Source organism: Echiichthys vipera (genome assembly GCF_963691815.1).
Source record: "Echiichthys vipera genome assembly, chromosome: 21".
Lineage (NCBI taxonomy): Eukaryota > Metazoa > Chordata > Actinopteri > Perciformes > Trachinidae > Echiichthys > Echiichthys vipera.
The window spans coordinates 5,647,291-5,672,840 of NC_139846.1; positions in this window are offsets into that span (position 1 = coordinate 5,647,291).

The window sequence follows — 25,550 nt, forward strand, 5'->3', positions numbered from 1 at the left end:
CACACTGCTAAGTTTGATAAGTGCCTGATGTGCACATGCCTAAAAATGATTTGAATGCTAAAGTAATTTATGAAAGGCTTAATTATGTACATTGTCTTCATTCATGCTACTGTATTTGTCACACCCACAGCTGTTCCCAAAACTTCAAAACAATGCTTACTTTTGGCTTGTTTATGTAACTTGTCTACAGGGGGCAAATATGGTAATGCTGAGTCCTTGATATTCGAGCGGAGCCTCCCTATTTTTAGTGTGCACAGCATTTCTTTGCACCAACTCATTCCAATAAAAACGTTCTGTTTCATGTATTGGAACCTGGGCTGCATGGCCTTAAAATACAGATATCAACATTGTGGCGTTTTTCATACCTGACATCTGTAATCTATAAATCATCTCATCATCAAATGGCCTTTATCAAGACTCCTGTTTCTTTTCCACTTATTGTTTCACATCATTGTTCATCAAGTCTTTTAGAACATAATCATTCATTTAAAGGAGTCCTTTATGCCACTGGATGGTAGAAGTCGTTGACTTTAACATAGTTGGGCATTTTGGGAAATAAAGCTTCCCTGCTTTCTTGACAAGAGTTAGATGAGAAGATGCACAGGACTATTTATTGGTTCTTTCTAGATGGTAGTTTTCGCAACTTTAGGGTAATCATGTAGACACAACCATTTTTTTCTGTCAGATGCAGTGACTTTCTGGAGTTGCCTGGTAACCTTACAATGACAACAAACCTTAGGTAAAGGTATTTTGTGTACAGACTCAGCAAGAAGTTAAATTGTTAATTAATAAGCTTCAGATGCTAAAAACTAGATCTGCAACCAGGTATAGACTTGGCCCAAGCCCCCCACGCAACTCGGGCCCTACGACCAGCGGAGGTGATGCGATCTGGACCTGCAGGCACAACGCAAGTCGCAGTTTGAACGCAGCACAGATAGTAGTTTGAAAAAAGTGTTGATATTTGAATAAGTAGATATTGCATTTGTTCACATAATGCAAGTATTACTCAATGACATTTATTTTGATAACTTTTTATTATAGGGGTAGAAAGATTATGTGTGCAAAATTTCTTGCAGATGGGACTCTCGGCCTAGGAGGAGTTCGTAAGAGTAGTAGGTTTTTTATATTTTTGGTATTGTTTGTGCATTTTAGAATTTTGCGTAACAGCTCCAATTAAGGTCTGATTGACCTCACATTTTGCACAGAGCCTCAAGTTACCGTGGAGAACTACCAATCTGAGTTTAATGTTAATTGAACTAATTATTGCGAAGACATACAACACTTCCTGTTTTGACTACAATATACAGGAAGTTGTCCTTCATAACATACACATTTATTTGACTTTTACAATTATTTTGATAACTTTTCATCAAGATGATGGAAGGATCCTTCCTGCAAAGTTTCGTGGTGATCAAACTCTCAGCCTAGGAGAAGTATGGAAAAATAGGTTTTAAATTTTTTACAATTTCAATCAAAAATATTAGGCAGAAATGTGCCTTGGTCCGTATCCCGCGATCCAGCCCCTTTCACAAAATAAGTTGATGTAAGGAATGTAAATTTGCGACTTATGAGAGTTAGAGGCCAAAAAGCCTTTTCATTGATTCTAGTGGCACCTTGTGGCTCAAAGCCTCAGACGAGCATCAGAAACTATTGTTCTAACTTTGTTGTTAATACAACTTATAATTGCTAAGATATGATGAATTCTGTATCATAATGCCACCTAGAGGTTGGTTGGTGTCAAATTCTGCAGCAGGCCTCAGTAAGACATTAGAAACTAGATAACCAAGTTTTGTGTTGATCCGACACAATTTGCATACACAGCACTTCCTGTTTTGACTGTAATCTACAGGAAGCTGTTCCTTCATAACTTCCGCGGTTTTTATGAGTATCAAAATTCTTTTGATAACTTTAGATCAGGATCTTCTAAAAATTACGTGTATCAAGTTCCATCTTGATTGGACACTCGGCCTAGGAGGAGTTCGAAAAAGTATGTTTTGCATATATCGCGATCCTGCGCATCACGTAATTTCAGGAAATGCGTGGATGTAATAATTTTTAATGTGCAAGATACGATGTGGGAGTTACAAGCAAAAACGCCTTCAACGTGATAATAGCACCACCTGCTGGTGAACATGTGTCAATTTTGGTGTCTTCCGTACATGCAGGGGTCTTAACCAAAGTTCAAAGTTTCACATTTTGTGTAGCCCTGTGGCCCTTATTTTCATTAATTTATATGGATATATTAAAATGTTTGTTAATAAATAACAGTTCATGAAGTGTAAATATGTTTTAAAATGTGTCAGATTATAATATGTTAAAACACTCATTCCATATACAGTTAAAAGTCAGAGAAAGGTGTTAGTTTATTCTCTCATCTCTGTTGGTATGTCTGTAGTCCTTAGCCAATCCTGTCCTCACCTTGTCCAAGGAGGAGGTGCTTAGCGTCACCTACGTGCTACTGCAAGGTTAGCGACAGCGCTAAAAGTAAAGTAACAACACTCCTTACTTCCAAGACTGACGGAGAGTCGTACTGGGGTTGATGTGTATGAACTCTGAGAAGCTGCCAGAGGTAAATACATGTGTTTTGATGTACTTGGTGCTGTTGTTTAATTGTAATGTGTAAGAGACGAGCTGATTTGCTAATCGCTGTTAGCCGTTAGCTTAGCATGCATACTGTTAATTCCGCATTGCAGCTAGCAATTGCTCAATTGTTTAATACTGTGGGTTTTTCGCCATGAATTAGCTCGTAGCTTCATTACTAAGAGGAATTATGTGATTCAGGACCGGACATTTACCATAAGAGGGAGAGAGTGAGGACCGGGAGAGCCCTGGACCGTTGCAGAGAGACTGTAGCTGCTGTACTTGATCGTTGGTTCAACGTTGCGTGTGCTGCACCCCACATTCCCTTGCCGCTGAAACTACACCTTGCCCTTTGTCCTTCCCCCATTCCCAAATCTTCATCTCTGACTGCTGTGGATTTGTGAGTACACTTCTAACACCGTGCACTTGCTTTTTGATTATGCTGGGTAACCAGTGAACGGGCCGTTTGTTTCCTCAACGCTCACGAGCTTCGACCGGGCCTGCAACATTTTCTTTTAGTTACTTTTAATAGCCCGGTGTGAATGTGTGTGTGAGTGTGGGCTGTGGACATTTGAGTTTTTATGATTTGACTTTGTCTCGGTGTGTTCATCATGGGTCCTTTGTGAACCTACTAGAGCAGGTCATTGAGAGTTGAACACTGTTATCAGTGCACACTTAAAGGTCAACAGTGAACCAGTTAATTAATTTCCAACTAACCCATTTGTGACTTGTGTGAAATCCTGTGTTGTAATTGTAAAGGTGATACTTTTTGGATAAATAAGTGGTAAAACAGGTTAAAGTGAGCCGTTGATTTAAGGGGGAGTACCACATTTTGTGTGTACTTCTTAATAGTTATTGGAGGCACCGCAAAGTTAATTTTCATCTTTATCACTGTTTTCACGGGTACATGGCGCCATCTTAAGACAAACTCAGGCCCCGTCCCATTGTACTACAATACCCTAATTGTTTATCAATAAATATTTACCAGCTACATGGGACTGGGGTTACACTTGTATGATGTAGGCTGCAGTATGAGTTTTACCAAAAAAAAAAAACATAAAAAAAAATCTTTGTGAAAACAATAGAGTTCCAAGCACCGCTGGTACTGGGAGCCACACTGCTGCTTGCATCGCATGGCCCCTGCCCCCAGCCCCCTCGAGCTTGAACCCCTAACTATGTGGTTAGGTCTAGGCAACAAAATCCCTTAGAGTTAGGAAAAGATCATGGGTGGTGTCAAAAGAAGTGTGTTTTTAACGTAACTACAGAAAGGGTTAAAGTCCATTCACCACCCCAACCTACGTCCTTATGTGGAGTTTGTTGCTGTTAATCCTGGTAGCACTTGCTTTGTGCATCTTACATCACTGCAGACAGGTTTAAAGAGGAAATACTGGTGCACTCTGCAGGATGTAGCTTCATAATGAGAGTACATTGTTGAGACTGGTAATTTTTTTCTAATCAAGTTCTCAGCAAAAAAGCATATTTCCCATAATGTTGAACTGCTGTACTCATTTAATTCAATTCAATTCTATTTGCAGTGCCAAATCATAACAAAAGTTATCTCAAGACACTTTACATATATAGTAGGTGTAGACCACACTCTATGACTTATTTATGATTTACAGAGAGCCGACAATTCCCCCATGAGTAGCAACAAGTTGCACTAGCTTTAATAATACTTCTAATATTATTTATATACAGTATTCATTCAGCAATCTTGTGCACACAGTGGCGACGGAAACCTTCCTTTAAACAGGCACGAACAAACAGACCCAGCTCTATGGACAACGGCCATCTGTCTTGATCGGTTGTGTGTGTGGGGGGCACAGACATACGGACGGACAGACAGACACAAAGACAGACAGACAATCAGTCCCAGGGATGCGAGCAACCACAAAATGAATGATGTGCTAACTCATGGAGTTGGGAGTACCAACATTGGACAGATTGCTGTTTACTACCATGAGTTAAATCGCAGAATACTATAAAATAAATAATAATAAAAATAATATTAAACATTTTTTTGAATATTGACAGAAATATAGGCTGCTTCATTACACAGTATCAGTCAAATCCAATAAAAACACATCAGAGTGAGAAAGCAATTCCTTAGCTGGACTCATTCAGTCAAGTTAGTCTCTGAGGGAAATATGTTTTTGCCGCTGAGTCACTACACTAATCAAATCAGAATTCAGAGCGGAGAATAGTCGGTGCTTACCAAATCATTATGGTCAATAAACTCTGGGTATATTTAGTTTGCTTCCACATACCCTCCTCAGCCCCTCTCCCTCATTTGCCTTCACTCTATGATCTTGTTTGTCTCTCAGCGCTTGGCTAATTTTGCACTTGGATGTAACTTTGGCTCACAGGCGAATGCTCCTCTTTTGCATAATCTGGTTTCTAGGGCTACGGTTGTAATACAGCTGCAGTCAGAAACGCCATGAGGAGTCAACCCCCAGAGTGATGCAGTGCAAATTAAGTGTCCACTGACTACAGAGCCATTCAAATGCAATGAAGTCCTTCACCAGATCGCTGTACATAAAAGAGAACATTGAGTACAATCCCCTAGAAAGTGAATAGCTGATATGACAAACACACACTAGTTATGCAGGGTTGAGAGTCAATATGCAAAGCTATTATGATACACCTTAAAAGAACAAACCGTTAAAGGCCAAGTCAACATATTGATTGAGCAAACTGCACTCTATAGATTTAAGAAGAGCACAGACTACAGTAGAACTGGTAAAAGTCTTTGAGTCAAAGGGCTAAAGTAGAAATCAGTAAGTTAAGGAGGAGCACACAGCTGTCGGTTGACCCCTGTACAGGCTGTCTGCCTTCGCTTTGACCCAAGATCGATTCAGTGCTGGCCAGTTAACTCTTGGCCTCTCAGCCGCACACAAACACTGCTGTTCCCACAGAAGTGAGGTGATGTGTAGAGACATCCCCCTGACTTTAACCACTCTCTGGAAAGCATGCCAACAATCTACATAGCAGCTATCTACTTTTGTCTGTCTAGGGCGTACAAAAATGTGTTTCCTGTTAGTGTATTTTAATACTAATAAATGGACTACACACAGTAATGTATTTATTTTTGAGAGCAGATTTAAACATCACAGCATTCAGTATTATTGCTGAGATTAGTGTTTAGTTCATAGACTGTTTAAAAAATGGATGTAGCATACTCGTTGGGGCCCGCTCTCTCAACTTGATCCAATCGTTCTCGCCTACGGGAGTCGCCACTTTGTCTAACTTTGACTCCTCCTCATTTCCTCCTCTCAAAAAAGGGCATTGATGTGACGTTGGGGGGAGGGAGATACATCCATCTGGCCGACGTATACCTCCAAGGAGAAGTGAGGGCCAGAGGCTAGCTGTCATTCAAGACGCCACGCCCCTAATTATTCATAAACTTAAACCTCCAATAAGATAAAAACTAGCCTCCCTCAGTTGTCATGGAGATATGACCTAAACATACAGACGAGAGTTTTTTTTTGTACCAGGCATAATTTAACAGGTTTAATTATGTTGTGAAAACGATCTGTTTAACATGGGGGTCAATGAGAAATTGCTCTATTATGCAAACTGCTCCTAGTGGACACAGTTTTTGGACCTTCTGTATTGGATCAACCAGGAAGTCGCTGTGGTGGGGGCTTGGATTAATTCATTCTGTCATACACCTAAAAATAGTATAATAAGCAGTGTCATATTTTACTATAGAAGATGCTATTTGCACCAAGTTGTGTTGCCTTACCCTAACTAAGTAGTTTTGTGGCCTAAACTTAACTAAGTAGTTTCCTTACCCTGTCCACCATTGCTATTTAAAAAAAAAAATGATTATTCAAGTTTCAAATAGTGATTTAAAAAAAAAAATCTGTAATTTCCTAGAACTGAAATGTCTATGGTGTTTAGACTTCATCTTTCATGTTGCATTTTGGCAACAGTCATTCTTCCAAACCCCATATCAATTAGACTTTACCATTCCTGCTTTGTAGTGTAAATAAGATGTACATGAAATTGTTTTGGCAAACAAAACATACAGTAAGCATACATCTGTCTCTTTGCCATTTCATTTTTTCATAAATGTCATCAAATTCCATTATGCTAATTAAATCAATTGTTACAGAATGTCTAATGGATTTCAGTGTCTGGAAAAATGATACACTTATTACTTAATAGGGTATTTAAGAGTAAAACAAACAATTGTCATCTTAACAAATATAAATGTTAGTTGTGACACCATAGACTTATTTATGTCCAACAACAGACTGTGAGCTAAATCTGCATCACACTGCCAAAAAATGCTGTCACTTCCTCAGTGATAAAAGGAAGAACTAGGTAGTATACTGACAGAGGAGACAGTGAAGAAATGAAGAAATAGCCACGCTGTATTTCTAAGAGGTGAAAATAAATGATTGAATAAATATAGATATACTTTTCAAACAATGAGTCAGTGGGGTCATTGCATAAGGCAGGATAGAAGGCAGTGTTCTGGGAAAATCTTGAAAGACACTGAACCTAACTCTACCTAACTATCAATCACTCATGTCTCCTTGCCACCTCTAGAGGGGGGATATACAAACAACATTCTGGGTCTAATGCTGTAGTTTTACTAATCATTTCACTGAGAGTCCCCCTTTGCTTTATGTGTTATATTACATTAACAACACCTCTGTCTCATGGGTGGTGGACGCTTGACAGCTTTCTGGTCCCAGGTTGTCCATAGCAAGCTGCTCCTGTTTTGTGCCTGCGCAGCAGGGGGGAGTCAGACAGCAGGTGTGACTATGCCCTCACATGAGTCTGGTAGCTGATGACCTGATGTTTAAAATGTTTTTAAAAAAAACGTCAATTAAAAAGACACGGATCACTCAGTCATGCTGTATTTCCAGCAACTAAAGCTGTAGTATGAAATATGGCTAGTCATACAGTTCTTTTAAAGTTGCACTCCATAAGATTCGAGACATGTTGTTTCTATCGTCTTCTGTAGCAGTAAGATGTAACTTCAGGTGAGCCTGTTCTTTCAGGGCCTCCATCTTGTCACGTTCATGGTCACTGTGTGTTAAATATTGTATTTTTTTTTCTCTTTTTTAAACTTAATTGAAACACATTCACCTCCCTACTTCCAATCTGTGCCCTTGGAATAGTCGTCAAAAAAAGGCAACAAGTGCTTTCATTAGTGGGTCATATGATCAATAACCATTGTTTTAACTCACTCTTTGATAGATAGGAACTTAAATGACAATTCATGATTCAAGAAGCTTTATCAATACAAAGATGGGAATGGATCAATAAGCATAAAAACGTAAATCAAATCAAAAGAAAGATAACATGAAATAAATCAAACCTGAGCCCTTTCATCAAATCTGTTGAAGAACAGATTCAGTACCACCTCCTACTTTCTGGCTACCAGATGGTTTGTAGCCAGTGATGGTCCTCATGCCGCTCCACACGCCCTTCAAATTGTTCTGCTGGAGTTTGTGCTCCAGCTTCCTGCTGTAGCTGTTTTTGCCCTGTTTAATCCTCTCCTTAAGCTCCTTCTGGACCTGCCTCACCGGCTCTCCGTCCCCATCTCTGAAGGCCCTCTTCTTCTCATTCAGCAGGAACTTGATGTCTCCGGTGACCCATGGCTTGTTATTGGGGAAACAGCGTACAGTCACTGTAGGAACAACGCTGTCCACACAGAAATTGATGTACCCTGTTATGCAGTCCGTGAGATCATCAAGGTCCTCTCCATGTGAATCACTGACCAAATCCCAGTCTGTAAGTTCGAAGCAGCCCTGTAAAGCTTCATCGGTCTCCTGTGGCCATCTCCTCACAGTCCTGGTGGTCTCAGGAAGCCGCTGGACTTGGGGCTTATACAGGGGCTGCAGGTGTATGAGGTTGTGGTCCGATCTTCCAAGAGGAGGCAGGGCAGTGGAGCTGTAAGCTTCCTTAACATTAGCATACAGCAGGTCCAGTATCTTGTTTTCCCTGGTGGGACAGTCCACAAACTGCTTGAAAGTGGGCAGTGTTGCAGCCAGAGTGATGTGGTTGAAGTCCCCAGATATTGCAATTAATGTGTCTGGGTGCCGTGTCTGAATACCCGAGAAGACGGTGTGGATGACGTCACTCACGCGCATCGCGTTTGTAGTCGGAGGAATGTAAACAACCAGGACGATAACGTATGAGAACTCCCTCGGCAGATAGTATGGCCGCAGACTCACGGAAAGCAGTTCAATGTCTGGGCTGTACACACGCTCCTTTTACAGTAACGTGACCAGGATGACACCACTTGTTGTTAATAAGAATAGCAAGTCCCCCACCTTTTCCTCTTCCCACTCTCATCGTGATGGAAGGGAGAGATTGTTTATAAATAGATGGAAATATTTTATTGTCTTATTTTCATTCAGCTAGCTGATCAGAGCAGACATCCAATTCATGAAACAATAGAAGCCGTTATGATGTAAAAGTAATTTTATATGTATATATATCTATATAACCAGCACCGGTTCCATGTTTGGGCCGATGGCTAGGTACATACAAAACTCCACTGGCTGAACGAATATCAGACAATCAGCTAAGAGATACTGACATAGCTTACCTCTGCTACGAATGGCATAACTCCTCTGTGTTTTTCTCTTCTTCTAGAAAAACATACATCAACAACTTAATGGTGACAGAAACAAAGTTTCTTTTTACCTTCCTGCAGCCACACAGCCTGTTGACTTAAAGTAATGTAAATCACCTGGATCCAGAGACTTTTATGAAACAAATATTTCAGGCACATCATTTTTATTAACAAATTCATATGATTTTGTTTCCTGTGCTTTGCTTGAGGCCCAAGGCTACTACAGATGAAGAGACTAAGCTATACATTATGCTTTGACATTAGACAAAGACTGGTGTAGAATAAACTGAAAGTTCATCCTATTGTCACAAAAAAACTCTCCTTGGCAGATAAGCCATGTTGATGATAATTACCCACATTAATCTTGTGTTACCCGTCTGTTATCGGTCTGGCAAAGTCAGCCAGGACTTTAATTCCAGATACACCACTGCCTCTAGTATACCATTTTTGTGTTTACTTTTCTTGGCTTGCAGGATCTTACCATAGGCAACAGAGAGTAAGATCCAGGCAACAGAGAGTAAGATCCTGCCAAGTTGAGAGGGGATTGGCACCATCCATGGGAGTGAAAGTCATACTTGTTGAGACACTGCTTAATTTTAGCTGGCCTGGGACCTTCCTCGCCTTTGTAACAGTGCCAAAAGGTGGCATGATGAGATACAAACCTACAACACTTCATCAATATATAATTGATTAGTCTACAGTTGGGTCAGGATTTAGTTCAAGCTATGGGCAAACAGCCCATCTATTATGGCTTATGTTCATTTTCTGTTCCTTTGTCACAAAAGTACACAGATCAAGAATATGTTTGTAACATCATCCTCTGGTGTGATCACACACACAGTTTGCTTTGTCTGAGCCGTGCCAAAGAGAAAAGGTTATATTTGTTGCATTTTCTAATTGCAATTCAACAGGGCTAGCTCAATCATTGGACAGATTTAGGAAAATCTCATAGTACTTGTACTCAGCGCTGTAGTCAAGATCACGTCAATCGAGTCCAAGTCAAGTCCAAAAGCAGGTCCAGTTGTTTCCAATGATAAAGTCCCAGTCAGCAACATTTGTTTGATCATATTCACTGAAGCCGACACTATGCTCCAATAGAAAAACATAAATCTGGTTAAAAAAAATAAAAATTCAACTAGATCTGCCAGACTTGCCAACTGCAGCTTTAATATAGTGATTAAGGAGTTAGGATGCATCTATAAACAAGATTGATATACTTGCTTACACCAAATTAATCAATGCATAGAATTGAGGCAGTATTCTGTACAACTTTTCCTAAACCAGCAGCCAGGAACAACTCTACCAGTTCTCTAAAGGTGCGTTCTAGACAATTCAAGAGTCTAACAAGTCACGAAACAAAGACAAGTGCAAGACCTCAAAAAAGTTGTCCTGAGACGGGACTTGAGACAGAGACCGGACTCAAGTACTAAACCCCTGCTTGTACTCTACTATAAAGTCCCAATGGCGGTTATTATCATATGCATTATAGTTCACTAGGATGGGGACATACCTTCCTTTTTAGAGATTGTGATTCATTCAACAAGTCAATGTCAAATCAATTTTGAATCCCATTGTTTTTCACATGCCCAACCACCTAACTAATGGTTCTGAACAGTTCTGTCCTTAGACTGAACTTGTCAGCAAACCGAAGCTTATTCACACATCCAGCATACAGAAAGCAAAATTAGTATCAATTAGATGTGGTGATGAATGTAACTCTTTATGTAACTCAGTTTTTGTTCTCTACCATCTCTGGTGCTCTAGTTGCAAATGCACCAGTAGTTAGTCTCTAATGTCACCAGATAGTGTATAGTGACTTTTAAGAGTTGGCTGTAAAATCCAAAATACTTCAATAAAAACACGAGGTAGAATAACGAAACTGTGGAGTGATCATTCTCTGTGGGTTTGTGGCTGCAACCGACCCCTTTAGAATCTCAGTCATTTAACCCATTGTTCATATAAAAATACTGTTTACAGCAGGTTTAGATATACCACTCTCAACATGCTTAGTGTGATCAGAACTTTTGTGTAGGATGAGTACTCGATATTGTACAAAAATCCTTGCTCTTAAATCCTTGCTTCGTGAAAGATAAATATCATGGAGCAGCAGTAGTAGGAAGATAAAAGATGAATAACGTTTTTATATTCCATCCCCTAGTTTCATTTCGAGCATTTATATGGCAGACCCATGTTAGAGTTTTTCCAAAAAAAATTATTACGTGTCTCTAAAGAACAAACACCGAATGGACTTACACTGGGTACTGTGGCTTTGACATTTCAGTGAAGAGAAAGTCTACCTACTGGGTCACCCTTTGTTACCTTCAAGGGTTTTTTATTCAAATAGAACATTTGCATTGTATGAAACCGTAGGAGGTAAGATACATGTTGCTTTGTTGTACTTAATATCCCAAAAACAGGCTGAACTTGTCATGTAAGCACTGCCACAATGAAGGGTTTTATTTCCACTTTCCCAAACAAACAATCATTGTGAAGTAGAGGTTATAGGATACAGCATATAAACTTAATATTCATACATTTTAATATCAGTCCTTAAAACAATAATAAAAAATAGTAGAAAAGTAGGAAGTAGTGAACGGCAGGACAAAGATTGTACAGCTATGCATTTTCTAGTAAAAATGGTTAATATATCATAGAATGGATGATGACGTGCTTTGGAGAAATCTCAACCAAGCATTACATATTTATTTGCATAATCTGTTACTGTCTAGTCATTTGCTATATTGAGTCTGCATTGTAATTGTTAGTAGGAAGGACAATCAAACATGAATCTAATAACTATCAGAACAACAGTAGCCCTATTGTGCTGCTGCCTTCTGTTTTAATTTATACTGTGTTCATGTATGGAATCATTCCTTCTGGGAAATAATCAATGATGCAGCACATAGTGAAAAATGATTACTGATGCTAAAAGAATGTATGAGGAGTATTCTTAAGCTAAACAAAGTCAGTCAAACTCATGATTTCTCATGAGCACAGCCTTTATGTTCTGTAGCAATAAAAGCACACAAACTGAATTAGAGGGGCACTAAAGCCAAATGTTTACTGTTTATAAAAGTATAAAGACAGATATGCTTATGTGATACTTAGTGCTAAAATATGTTTGATTCCACAGTCTTCCAGCTTTAAAGGTTCAGGACATTTAAGGGGTGTGTATTTACTCCCCCAAGGCCTTTTGATTTACTCAACCTGAGCACTTTGAATGTAGGGGGGTGAGTATTAGGGCGCGCTCACACTATCCTCCCGGACCGAGACCCGGACTTTAGGGTACTTGTCCCCCCTCCCTCTCCCCCCCGCGCCCCAGCCCCGTTTGTACTCACACTACCAGGGCCTCGGCCAATACTTCTTGCTGTCCATACGCCTTCAAGCCGTAACACGTCACACGCATTGATCGCGTGTGTGTGGCTTTGTTTACAAATCTTTCCACAGACAGTTTTTGTGCGTCTTGTCGACTGTTTTTGAATATTTTCATCCGACCAAATCTGCAGTAAACACTCCACCTCCGCATCACACCAACATGAACCTTTCACCGCCATTGTTGTTGTTGTTAAATACATAACGCTACTGCCGTAGGGCTCGTGCTCGTGCGCGTACACGTGCGCACGCTCGTGCTCGTACATGTGCAAACGGCTCCGCTAAAGCCCACCTATTTCAAGCGGGCCGTGGCGGCCTAGCTGGCCCCAGTTGAGCGCGGAGCGGGTGCGCTCACACTACTTAAAGGTACTAGACTTTAGCTGAAAAACCGGTTTTGGCCGCGGCCAAAAGGACAGTGTGATCACGCCCTTATATACTGTGGTTATGTGCATGGCACCAACTGTAGGACAGAGGGCAATTACACACATTCCTGTTACTGTTTGTGCAACTGAATATGAATGAGGATGTTCACTAAATTTCACAATGTAATACATGAAGTTTTTGTACTTTCCTTTAGAATATCTTGATTACGTCCATTATAATTCCCCAGATTATTCTTTGACATCCCAGAGAGGATGTAGTTCTATGTTTGGCACACATCTAAGTGGAGAAAATGTTCTTGAATATTACTACATGCATTACGAATATTTTTCAATGTAGAAAAGGTGAAATTGAAGATGGCCAAAAATGGTGGGTGAAAACCGATGTAGATGTTGATCCAATCCAACTTTATTTGTTAAGGTTTAAAAACAACCATTGTTGACCAAAGTGCTGTACAGAAGAATAAATACAACATCATGAATAAAAAACAAAACCGCTCACATTTGGCACAAAAATGACAAACACAAAAATAAATTAAAATACATAAAACAAAAGTAAAAAGAACAGCCATGCAATAAAAGCAGTCAATTCTGATGTACACATTTGACAAAGATTTGTCAGAAATTGAACAGGACATAAGAATCCAATGCATAATATGTCAACCTCTCCTTTTTAATTCAATTATTTTAATACAAAGTTCATATAGATCTATTGCTTTGTTTATTGAAATTGTGTAATAACTTCAGACGTGATTTGCAGGAATGATTAATTAAGGTCCTGTATACGTGTATAAAATGACAGCTTTATTATGTACCTGACACACTCTGGCCTAGAGTGAGGGTAGTTTGCCGGAAGGCTGACTGGAAAAGGGGTGGTTTAGCCTTAAAATGTTGACAAAAAAGGTCACAAGACGGAGTCCACTTGAAGAAAAAATTAAATGTTTTATTGTCCTTTAAACATTGTCCCTTGACAGCAGAGTTTCAATGTTTCAACCAGAAAGCCAAAAAAGATATTCACAGTACTTGGGTCCACACAGTTACACAGACCTTAACCGACTGACTAGGCAGTGTCGAACCCCTCAATTTAAAGGCCTAGCTCCTCCCATGGACCATACCATCTTTAATTGAAATCAAAGTCATCAATCACTCAAAAGTCATCAAAAGTTATTTTCCAGATCCCAAATCACTGTCTTATATACATTACATCTACCCACCCTTAAAGGCAGTCATCACCATATTACAAAAGGCCTCAATCCAGAGATGCCTGTACAAACCAATTTCCACCCCATAATTGGTATGGTTCGGGCACTATAAAAGCCAGCCTGACACAAGGCTCGGGTCCTTTGTCCCTGCCCAGCACCAGGAAATACTATGGGGAGAAAAGAACAATTAGTTAAACTCAGGATTACTTATTCTCAAATAATAATAAAAAAAAATACTCACAACAATACATGTGTTTGTGTCTGTGTCTATGGAAAACTATAGAAAAAACATAGCACAGGAAACTTACTGGGATGTTAACTGTAGTTCAGTTTGTGCACCCACCAAACTCACAATAGTATGCCACCTGGCTAACATGTGGTATGTTTACTGAATGATGGTGTGGTGTGCTGGTGTGGTGTTTTACCAGTGGCAGGGGAAACTGCCACAGTACCTAACCTCTAACCATCCTCCACTACTATGTAACAAATGCCCACACCTTCAAACTCTTTACCACACTAATATCTGCTAGACAGAATTTGATGAGATACTGATAAGGTGATAAAGTGGTGAATCTATATGAACATCTCCAACAAATGTCATGATATGAACACTGTCAGACGGGAGAAATGCACCATATGTTATCATGATGGAATGTAAATGTAAATAAAAATAACTTGCTTAGTAATAAAAACAGAATCCGTATGATTCTCTCTGTTGTGTTCTACTGCATGCATCTGCATGCCATACAATGCCATCATTATCATTTTAGTTTACTTTGTTCGAAGTGTGAAATTTATCTTTTAAACAATATTTGTCCTTTTAAGTTTTTTCAAATAAGATCACACGCACATGAGAGGAGGGAAATAAAAGATGTGGAACACTGGAGGAGTTCTGCACACACATTACTGCAGAGTCCGTGTACCCAGCTAGTTTCTGTAGACCCTGATTGAAATTCTGTTGCAAGTCTCCAGCAGCTGAAGTGCAGGCACTTCATTCTTTAATGGAAATAACTGGTTTATTTTAATGTAAGACAAATCTCTGAAGAGCTCACACATAGCAGCTTTCTTTCTTTTTTAAGGTCACAGATCAATTAATAGTCAATCTTTTAACAGCGGTGTAATCATCTTTCTCCACATTCTCAAGGAATATTATGATTTGTTCTACACTAGTACAAGTCAAGTCAAATGATTTAATATGGCATAGAAAGATTCTCCTTTATTACACAATGTTAAAGGTGCATGCCGCCACCTATTGAACCAGAGTGAGTAAGATGACTTTATAGGGAAGATATGTCCTGTATATTAAACCTGTTTAGATAAATATTTGAATAAAGTTTTTTTTGGCCCTTTCATGTTTTTTTTTAATGAGGACAGCTGGAGAGAGACAGGAAAGCTGGTAGAGAGGGAGGTGGCCACATGCAGCAAAGGGCCGCAGGTGAGAGTTGAACTCGGGGCCGTTGCGTCGAGGACTGTAATTGTTTGTCCCCTCTCTCCTAGACCTTTGACTTAAGCAGTAAGACGGGCGTTGATATGTTTAGTAGAATTGTTTAACATATTTTCATGTTTTAACATTCCAGAAATAAATATTGTTACTTATTGTATTATTTTTCATAGAACATAAAATAGCACAAATGTTACATTCCTAGGAATTTTTACATACTAAAAACAATCTCCTCCTAAACATCCTAAAATAAAATCATAACATTGCCTACATATGGGGTGGTGGAAGTGTGGCAGACAGGGCCCCACATTAGCTCTTGAAACAGGCCCCCAAATGCTTAGGGCTGCCTCTGACTGTGATTAACATTATTTTTTGTTGTTGTTTCTGCCTCAGACATGCTTAAGCTAAGTCTCAGTAATTTACTGTCAAATTAATATGCATGTAGAACATTTTATGTGACATAATTCACAGTGAAGAACATGATTTTCAACACTTGTTTTCATATTGATCAGCCCAGTCGGAGGCTATGCTGTAATTGTTTCTAAATGAGATCATCTCTTTCAAACGTGTTTAATTCCCCTTACAACTGTTGATCCGTGCAGTTGGTAAGCTTAAAATCTAAAAGCCACATAATCAAAAATGACACGTAAATAGGAAAATAATGCTGTAACTGAAATAAAGTAGGCAAAATAAGTCAAAGCTGGTTGCTGTTTGATGTTCATAAGAACCTAATCACTGTGTTACAGAAACAAGGTATCTAGGCAACCAATATAGAGACAAAAAGAAAATGCCAGTAGTGTTATTAGAGTTTAGACAAGCAGAGTGTAATAATACGTTTTAGGTTAATTGAACATAGTCTGCACAGCAACGGTGTAATTTGGGCTTCCGTTCTACTTGAAGGTTCTACAGAATTTTGTGGAATTAACTGTCACAGAAAAATGCTGTATACATGGTAGGAGTTTAATTTAAACAAGGCAATGTTTATTTTCAATTTGCAAATATCAAATTTGCTATAAGAAGTTGCCAATCTTGTCAAAATAAAAAATGACCTCCAGTCCAAGCAATGATTGAGGCACCTTTATGTTACAAATTGAAAGTATTCCTGCTTCTAAGCATTTTTGCTCTGCAGTCATTCCTCTCGTTTATTAGCATTCAAATCAATTTGGGGAAACTGTTATAAGTAAGTTAAATTGAAAGCTGGAGATGGAAAATAATAGATGGTTGCTTTGATATATCAGAATGAGGCCTGAGAAGAAGAAGAAATAAAAAGAAAAACCACGTACTGTAACGGCTAGCAAAATAAACTGTTCTTTGGAATGGCTCTTTTGGGAACAAAGGCCACTGGGTCTCACTTAAGAGCCATTCTTTGTTCCATTGCTCAAATATCACTTCCTACCCTAGATTTAAAAATTCAAACACGCCAAACAAGCTTTGACACTTTCATCCATGTGTCATTTATACACAATACAAAAAAATAGAAGATACTGTAAAACATACTAAAATACATATTTACAATATCACTTTTTTAGAATGAGCTGAACAATTTAGTGCATGATGTGCAAAATACTGTATTGACCAAGGGCATTGTGTATGGAATTGTGCACTGTACAGGGACAATAGACGTGAGTTGATGTAATGTGCATATTGCTGTGGGATTAGTTGGGACAAGTCATTCTAATGAAAGCGATGAAGTGTGACAGTAACCGTTAAAAAAAAACACTAGATTCAAATATCGTCCTATGTGCTCAGTTGGTCCAGCCGGGGAGTTATCACACTCAATTCTCTGTTAAGTCTATAAAACTCCTGGTGGACTTGTAAGTTATGCAGGCTTCAGATATATTCAGGGGAGGAAGTGAAATACGCAAAATAGAATCAGCTCACAGGGGTTGTAAAACACAGCGCTGAATATACTTAAAACAGCCTAATTCATAATTAATGTGGAGATACTGCCTTTAAGATTCAGGATTTTAAACAGTTTAACTTAGTCCAGTCACGTGACAGGTGTATGATTAATCAACAGATATTGACACTACTATTGGCTCTGTTCTATCACATGTTTAATAAAGCTGCAGTGTTATTTGACTCAATATTAAAGACTACCCTAATCATTACACCCCAGCATTTCCCAATTAGTGCTGCTGCATGATTTAAATTCAATGGTCATCACAGAGAGCATACACCACATCCCTTATTCACATCCTTCACACTAAAGACATTCCCAATGATCTATCTTTAATTCCTTGACATTGCCTTAACATAACAGAGGTAAATCATTCTTTCATATCAACAGAGTTAACATTTTCCAGAGCTGTGACCCAATGCACTGTGAAAATATACAGAATAAAGGTGTTTTTGCCGATATGTCCACAGTTGAATATGACAAATGACGGTGATTTGCCTCAGGACATGATCACTCACAATTGCCAGTTCAGAAAATTTTATCTCACTCTAGTGGGGAGCATTGACAAAAGACAATTGGGCTATCAGGAATGCTGCATGACAGCGATATACTTCAACCTGACTCCGAGTCATTTTAATGCTCCTCTCTGCATGGCAAAGAGAAAGTGATCATTTTACGAAAGCAAGATGCAAAATGGAAATAAAAGATTTGCATTGCCTTAAGCTCTGCTGAGGGAAGTGCAGTGTTAAAGGGAATTGATGTTGAGGTTAACACATTTCTAGCTTTCATTAAAAAAATATGGTTACAATAGCTTTTCAGGTTTTTATTCTTGAGTTTGAAAGTATGTAGCAAGGAAGCCAGCAAAAAGAAATAAGCTTACCTACTATAAGTAGGCGTCATTTGATGGTGAGCACCAGACCGTTCTCATTCCCAGGGCGTCAAATACCAAAGTTTTGTCATAGTACTCAGGCTTTCAACTGTAAACCCATCTGGAGTGATATAACATGCTCAGAGCAAGTGCTCCAGTAATCAGATGACCAAACTCTGAGTAAGGAGGCAGGTTGGGGTGATGGATGGGTCAAACAAACATCGGGCTTTCACCCACGAGGCCACAGTTCGTGTGCTGTTATTGTCCCGGGTGTGACTGTAGTTTTAATTTTAACATTTAATTTAATTCCCACCGATGATCTTTCTCCTAACCATAACCCACTGGTTTTGTTGACTAAACCGGATTACATAGTTTTATTTTAGTTCACAACATTAACAATGTGCTCAAACAGTGACCGGGAGCGTCATGCTTTTGACAGACAAGACTACCCAGTGCAGCGACGGGAAGCACCATGTATTTAACGCAGAGTTACCTGGGGCATTGACAAGTGACGCCAAAGGGTCTTGACAAAGCGACGGTATGTGACAAGTTGGGATGGTAATGGGTTGCAATGGCACAGGGTTTTTCCTCTTGTTCAACCACCTCCACACATCAGTCAGACAAACAATAAAGAATGGTACAGGCTGCATTCTTATTGACCCTCAAGGCTGTGTTTTTATACAAAAGGGACATTTAGTCCAGATTTATTTGCTCATTGTGCTTGGTTACAGTGGTTTACATACACCATTTGATTTGTCCCTGCATGTGGGCAGAGAATAAATTATCATTAATTTTGGGCAAATGCAGACAGCTTGATTAGACGGTGCTTAATCACAGGTTAAAACAAATCAGCTGGCTATATGTAGCACCTTCAAAATAGAAAAGAAAGAAAGAAAAACTACATCTGCTGCTACATCTGACCTTGCCACTGCCACCCCCACATTCCTGAAAATACTTGCCAGACATCTGAGGTCATCCGTAGCTCTGACAAGTCTGTAAGCTATCTGGCAGCTGTCAGTCTTCATGTAGCCACTTGCAGGAGCCCCAGCTGGACAGCTCACCCTTATTTATAGGATGAAATTGAGGTGCTTCCCACTCACCTGCTCACCTCTTCCCTTGCTCTCATTGTTATTGCTTAATGTGATTGGATGGTTTCAATAATGGAATATGATGTATTATTTATTAGGTTGAGTTAAGCATGACTTATTGAGAGGAGTTTGTCCAGCTTTGTCCAATACCAATTGGCCATTGATTTTTTTTTTTGCACACTGGTAAAAGTCAAAACTGCAAGCTAAAACAAGATAGAGCACAGAGAACAAATGACAGCTTTAAGGTCATCTGCTAACTTTATTTTAGAAATTCTGAGACCTCAGATTATTAGTTTCGCCACATTGGCACTGACTGCTGAGTGCAATGTCTGGAGGCTGGTACAATTAACATACAGCTCCATCTACCCTCTGGCCTGAGAATAAGTAGAAGGCAATTATAAGAACCAGAGCCGAGTGAGAGCAAAGAGAATGACACAGCCAAATTCTCGATGATATTGAAGTGTGAAAAACACTGGAGACATTTGTATAAAATTATTAAAAAATGGACATCACACAGCAACCTGTACCCAATTTCTTGATAACACTGTCCAGTAACATTATCACAGCACAAGGCTATTTTAAAATTACACCATTAACTGTGTCTGATGCAATAACACTTTTTTCACTCAAAACTAGAAAACAAATTATTTTTATTCTTATATATGCAACAATGAATGTGGTTGTATGTTTAAATTATTTACACAAAATATTAGCTTATGGATCACTACTGAAAAAAACAACATATGTTGATTATGTTTTGAAAGCCACATTTCCATATGCATATGAAAGAAGGAAGTAAGATCTATTGTATACAGCGGTAGATATCTACCATGTAATGGCAACTAGTAAATGTTGTGCAAATGTAAGTGGTCTCTTAAGTGTTCTCAGCAGTATCTTTATGGCTTTGGTAAAATATTAAATGTATGGATTTCTGGGGTTTTTAACTTTCGTTTAAAAGTGGTTATGTGCAATGTGCTCAGAAAATGGCGTTTCACTCAGTTACACTATCATTCAACAGCCAGTTGGTGGCTCTACAACATACTAACTACCAAGGCTGACAATAAAAACAATAAAACTTTACAGAGCTCTTTTGACAATAGACACAGACCTCAGCGTCTATTTTCAACCATCATACAATTTGATGTCTTTCTTTAGACAAACAAGCTTCTGTGTCACAGGAAACATGTCAATCTTTGTGCAATCAAACTTGACATCAGGTGAGAGGAAAGGACACTTTGTATGCTATCACACAACCAATGCTGAATTCTTAGAGTGCTTCCAAGGGTACACTGACACTTTCAATATATCCTAAGACACAGACTCCAGATGTCCAAATGTACCCCAAAATAACATTATAATACTGATGTTTTGCAGATAAAATGTTTGTGGCCATCTTTGTAAGCAAGTTAGCATTATGTCTAGGGCTGTAGCGATGCACTAATCTCGCGATACAATACGATACAATACACGATATTCAAATCACGATATGATATATATCACAATATTTATCCAACAATATGATTCTATTTGATACGATTCGATACGATACACTTACATCATGTTGTGAAAGATTTTAAAGGGACAGTGTGATTTTGGTGACATCTTACACCTGAAACTCCACGTTCTGCTCTCATTGGAGGATTTTAAGACATTTCATAATAACTTGGAGGCAGACATATCTGGCTATAGATATTCTGCATTATATATTGATGATTATGCTCGATTTTGATGGTTATTTGCTTTTTTTTACTTGATATTTAATATATTTGTATTGCATTATTATCATGTATTTTATATTGGCTGCTCATTATGTTTGTCAGAAACGTTGTCAGTCGTGGTGCTGTCTGTCTCAGGACACTGTGAAATGAAAAGAAAATCTTCCAGCCTCTCAAACAGTGTAATGGTTAAAGCTTATAATGCAGTAACATTAACGTTATGTGGTCAACAATAAACCTGTAACGTAAACTTGCTTTTAGCTGACATTAATAATTAACAAGTATTTCTCCTGGCTTAACAGTGTTAGCCAGCAGATGGTGGCAGCACCAGGAAAACACTTTTAAAAAATATGTAATTTAATGAACGCCAAACTTAAAGCTAACATTAGTAACAAGCTAATATTACTAGCAAGCTAACATTAGTAACAAGCTAACGTTGATAGTTTATGCAGCTGAGCTTAACATAGACGTTGCATTCAGGGATTCTTTAGTTTGGGCTCTCCTTAAAGTTATTAAAGCCAAACAGTAACTTGACTGCAGCAGCAGACTGAGCAGCAGGTGATGTGCTCTCCGTATAATCTGCGGAGTGTGGCCGCTCGCGTCTCGAGTCCCCATCACTGCTGGACAGACAGCTAGAAATGCTCTACAGTGACACTAGTGGCTGGCCGACCTAATAGCTCGTCCTGCAAAGTGAACGGGGAGGAAATGGGCAGTGTGCAGAGTAACAGGGGAATTTGAATGGGACTTAAAGTATCGATACTTGCGCCCAAAAAATAGATACTTTCTATGGAAACAAAATATCACTTATACCGCAGAATCGATAAAATCCTACAGCCCTAATGAAGTAATTTGTTATTTAAAACACAGCTGAGGCTGATGACATTGTAATTAGTAATCAATTAGTTTTGATCAAATATGGGCCTGATTAACAGATGAAAAAGTTAAGGGATCACCAATTATCTCAAGTGGGACATTAATGTTTGGATCACATTTTATAGCAATCCACCCAATAGTTGACACATCTAACTATGAAGCAAGCATATTTGAGATAAGAACATGTAACCTCATAATTGAAATCTTTTATTGGAGCCTTTAAAAGAAGGATGTAATATTGCTTCATTGTTTTTTCCACTCTGGAGATTTGATTAAAGTCCATCAATGTGTGCATCTCTATATGTCTCTTACTGAAATTGATTTTGCTACAACATAACCATTGTGCATGCATGTCTGTCTGTCCATGTGTGTGTATTTCACATATCTGGAGAACCATTAATCTGATCTACTTCACCCTTGGTGGGTGTATTGCTGGGGACCCAGTGACATGCTATTTGGCCAGATAGTGGTGATACAATAATAGACCTTACATTTGGGCCCATAACTTTTATACCATATGTTTCATAAACAAAATTAGCCTTTCCCTGGATTCTGAGGTCCCAGACGATATAAGCAATGCCCATTTCTGTGTCGCTAATTTTCCACCCTTTTAAATTGTGTCAAAATCTTTTTTCTCCCGTTAGCGCTCTGACAAATTTTGTCATCATCATATTTGATAAAGAATGTCTCTGGAGCAATTGGTCTTTAAGTCCTGACATACAACCCTTTCAAAGTACTATCTCCGGGTCCAAGATGGATCAGTCTCATATGTGCTGTAACAGTGCAGTGCTGTGTTCCCCTTTGTTTGAATAGATCTGAGAAAAAGAAAAAAAAGGACGGAAATTGTCATTTTACCATTTTTCTATAAATTAAAAGTGGTCTTACTGAAGAAAGCAGTGATCTCAAGAGGTTCACAGGTTTGGCTGTTGCTAGCTTTTGGACCTTGGAATTGTAATTTGAAAGGGTGTGAAGACAGACTTAAAGACCGAATAGCTGGGCCTCGAAGTTTGCTCAAATGCTGTGAGCAGAGCTTATATTAGAAAACATGTCATATCTCCTGAATGCTTTGAGCTTTTGCAACCACGTTTGGTGGATGTGTAGATATGGCGTTGACAAAAATTGGTGAAATTGGAAATTTGGCCAGTAGTTTGCACTGTAGCAGCATCATCTAACTATAAATGAATGAATCTGTGTGTGTACAGTATGTTTGGCTGAGGACCCAAGGGAGGGAAGTGTTCAGTGCGAAGTTGATTGTTAGACTTTGGGTATGCCGCCCAACGACAATACCGGGAGCTAAGCAATCAGCGGGGTACTGTACTAGTTTCACTCAAACCACAAACTTTGACCTCATAGTGGTGCAAGAGGAGAATCAGGGAATCTTCAATATCTTAAAAATCCAAATGTCTCGAAAAAATAAACACAATTGAGTACCAATCATGTAGTAGATTTTGAGAAGTTTCACTGAGTAAGTGGAATTTAAAGATTCATTGGGATACTGCCTCCCTGCCTGACCAGAATCTTTTAGTTTAACACCCTTTGCTGTGCCAAAACAGGAGGAGAGGACTGATGGATAGGCATCTGTTAATGTGTCAAAATGGGCTTACTTGTTTCCAGTGGCAATTGACTTGCTGCTCATGGAGTCACGTGAAAGTGAGCATGCTCAAGAATGGAGTTCGTGTGCCAAACTGATAGTGCTTTAAGCCTTGAGGAACGAAGCCCAGTGTGTTTGCTTAAGGTTGCCAACAAGCATTCAGACACAATGTTGCTGATTTCCTCGGGACAATATGCCACAATTGTTTGACGTCTTATTAGGTCTTAAGATGTCTTGTTTAAGACTGTTGCGAGAGGCTTGGCTAATTAAATTGGCTTTCAAGCAGCGTGTGACTGGTGTGCATTGTGCATTGATGTGTCAGGAACAAGCTGACAATTATTCAATGTCTCAATAATGAAAGTTTTTAAGCTATGGCTGAGCATTCTTTTTTTCTGCTGGTTTCGATTAACAATGTAATGATGACGCATCAACATTTGCAGAGATGCATGCACAGTATTCTCACACTTGTATCTCTTCAGTCACATAACAGATGATGGCTGTAAAGGTCGTGTTGCAGATTAATTTGAGAGGCATGCAGTAAAAGAGGGATGAACGTGAATGAATTTAGACTGTGCTAAACAGTAATGCATGTGAATGTGACATTTAACAAATAAACAAATCTGTTTAACTCTTTTTAGGCAAAGTGCTGCACTTACTTCGAAGTTGATGGACTCAAAAGTATTCAAGAAAATAAGCAGGTTGAGTACATAGTCTTAATGCACCTTTTTAGTACTATAAAAGAACACACTCCTATTGGAAAAGAGACCAAAGCATCTTGATAATGTGAGCATAAGGAAATGCTCACAGTAGAGGCTAAGGAAAGGTCACCTTGACAGAAAAGAATTAGAAAATGACAGAAATGTCAGGAGGCATTTTTATTAAAATGCCAATATTTTGCTATATCAGTGTAAGCAGGTCATCAAGATAAGACCTTTATACTGTTTTTCCTCTCTGTCAAACTCTGGCATTTTCTAGGATGGAAATAATACAGGCTCATTTCATTTTAGGAAGGGGAAACTTTACCTTTGACACATGATATATTTACATATTTCTCGGGAGTGCAATAACTGCTGTGTTTAATTCTTTAGAGGTCCAGTGCATGTGTCCTTTGGAGACCCTAATTGGCAGTTACTTCACATCATCCTGAGAGAAGGCAAAACCCTGTGATATATATTTAAATGTGGATATTCCGTACTATCATGTACAGTACATGTGTTTTTATTTTATTCAAAATGTCCAAATGACAGATCTTATCAAAATTACCTGTCTATACACTGGAGATCAACATTTTTATTGTTCTGAATTTGATGGAATATCTACTGTGGCTATACCACTGCTGTGCTAGCATGTTTTTTGAATAACCAAGACACTTTATTTTGCAGAAAAAAACAGTGAGAACACTTTCAGATCCCTCCCAGTTATTGGTGTTAATGTGGCACCTGGTTACACTTGACTTAATGTTGGACACACCCTATTTATCTGCAGCTCTCCTGGTTACTTTGCAAGATGACAAGCTGCTCTAAGGAGACTGAAACCCTGAGACAGCAGGTTGTCCAGATGAAGGCCAAAGGGAAGACCCTCTCAGCCATCAGAGAGAGGTTTGGCGTTCACAGTCTGTTATTTCAAGACACAGATTCATTTAAATCCCTGAAAAAGGCCGGTCGTCCACGTAAAACAAGTGCACAAGAGGACAGGATTAAGTAAAGACTATCAATGGGGAATCGGTTCAACTCTGCAGCTGGAGTCCCTCACCAGTACAGTGCTGAACAGGGCAAGGATCTGTCTCTGCACACAGCGTCTCTACATTTAAAACAACTTGGACTGAAAGTCCTCTCTGCAGTGACCAAACCTCTCATCAGCAGAAAGAATAACAAGGCTAGACTTGCCTTTGCTGAGGAGCATGCTGTGTGGACAGATGAGAACTGGTCCAGAAAGACTTCAG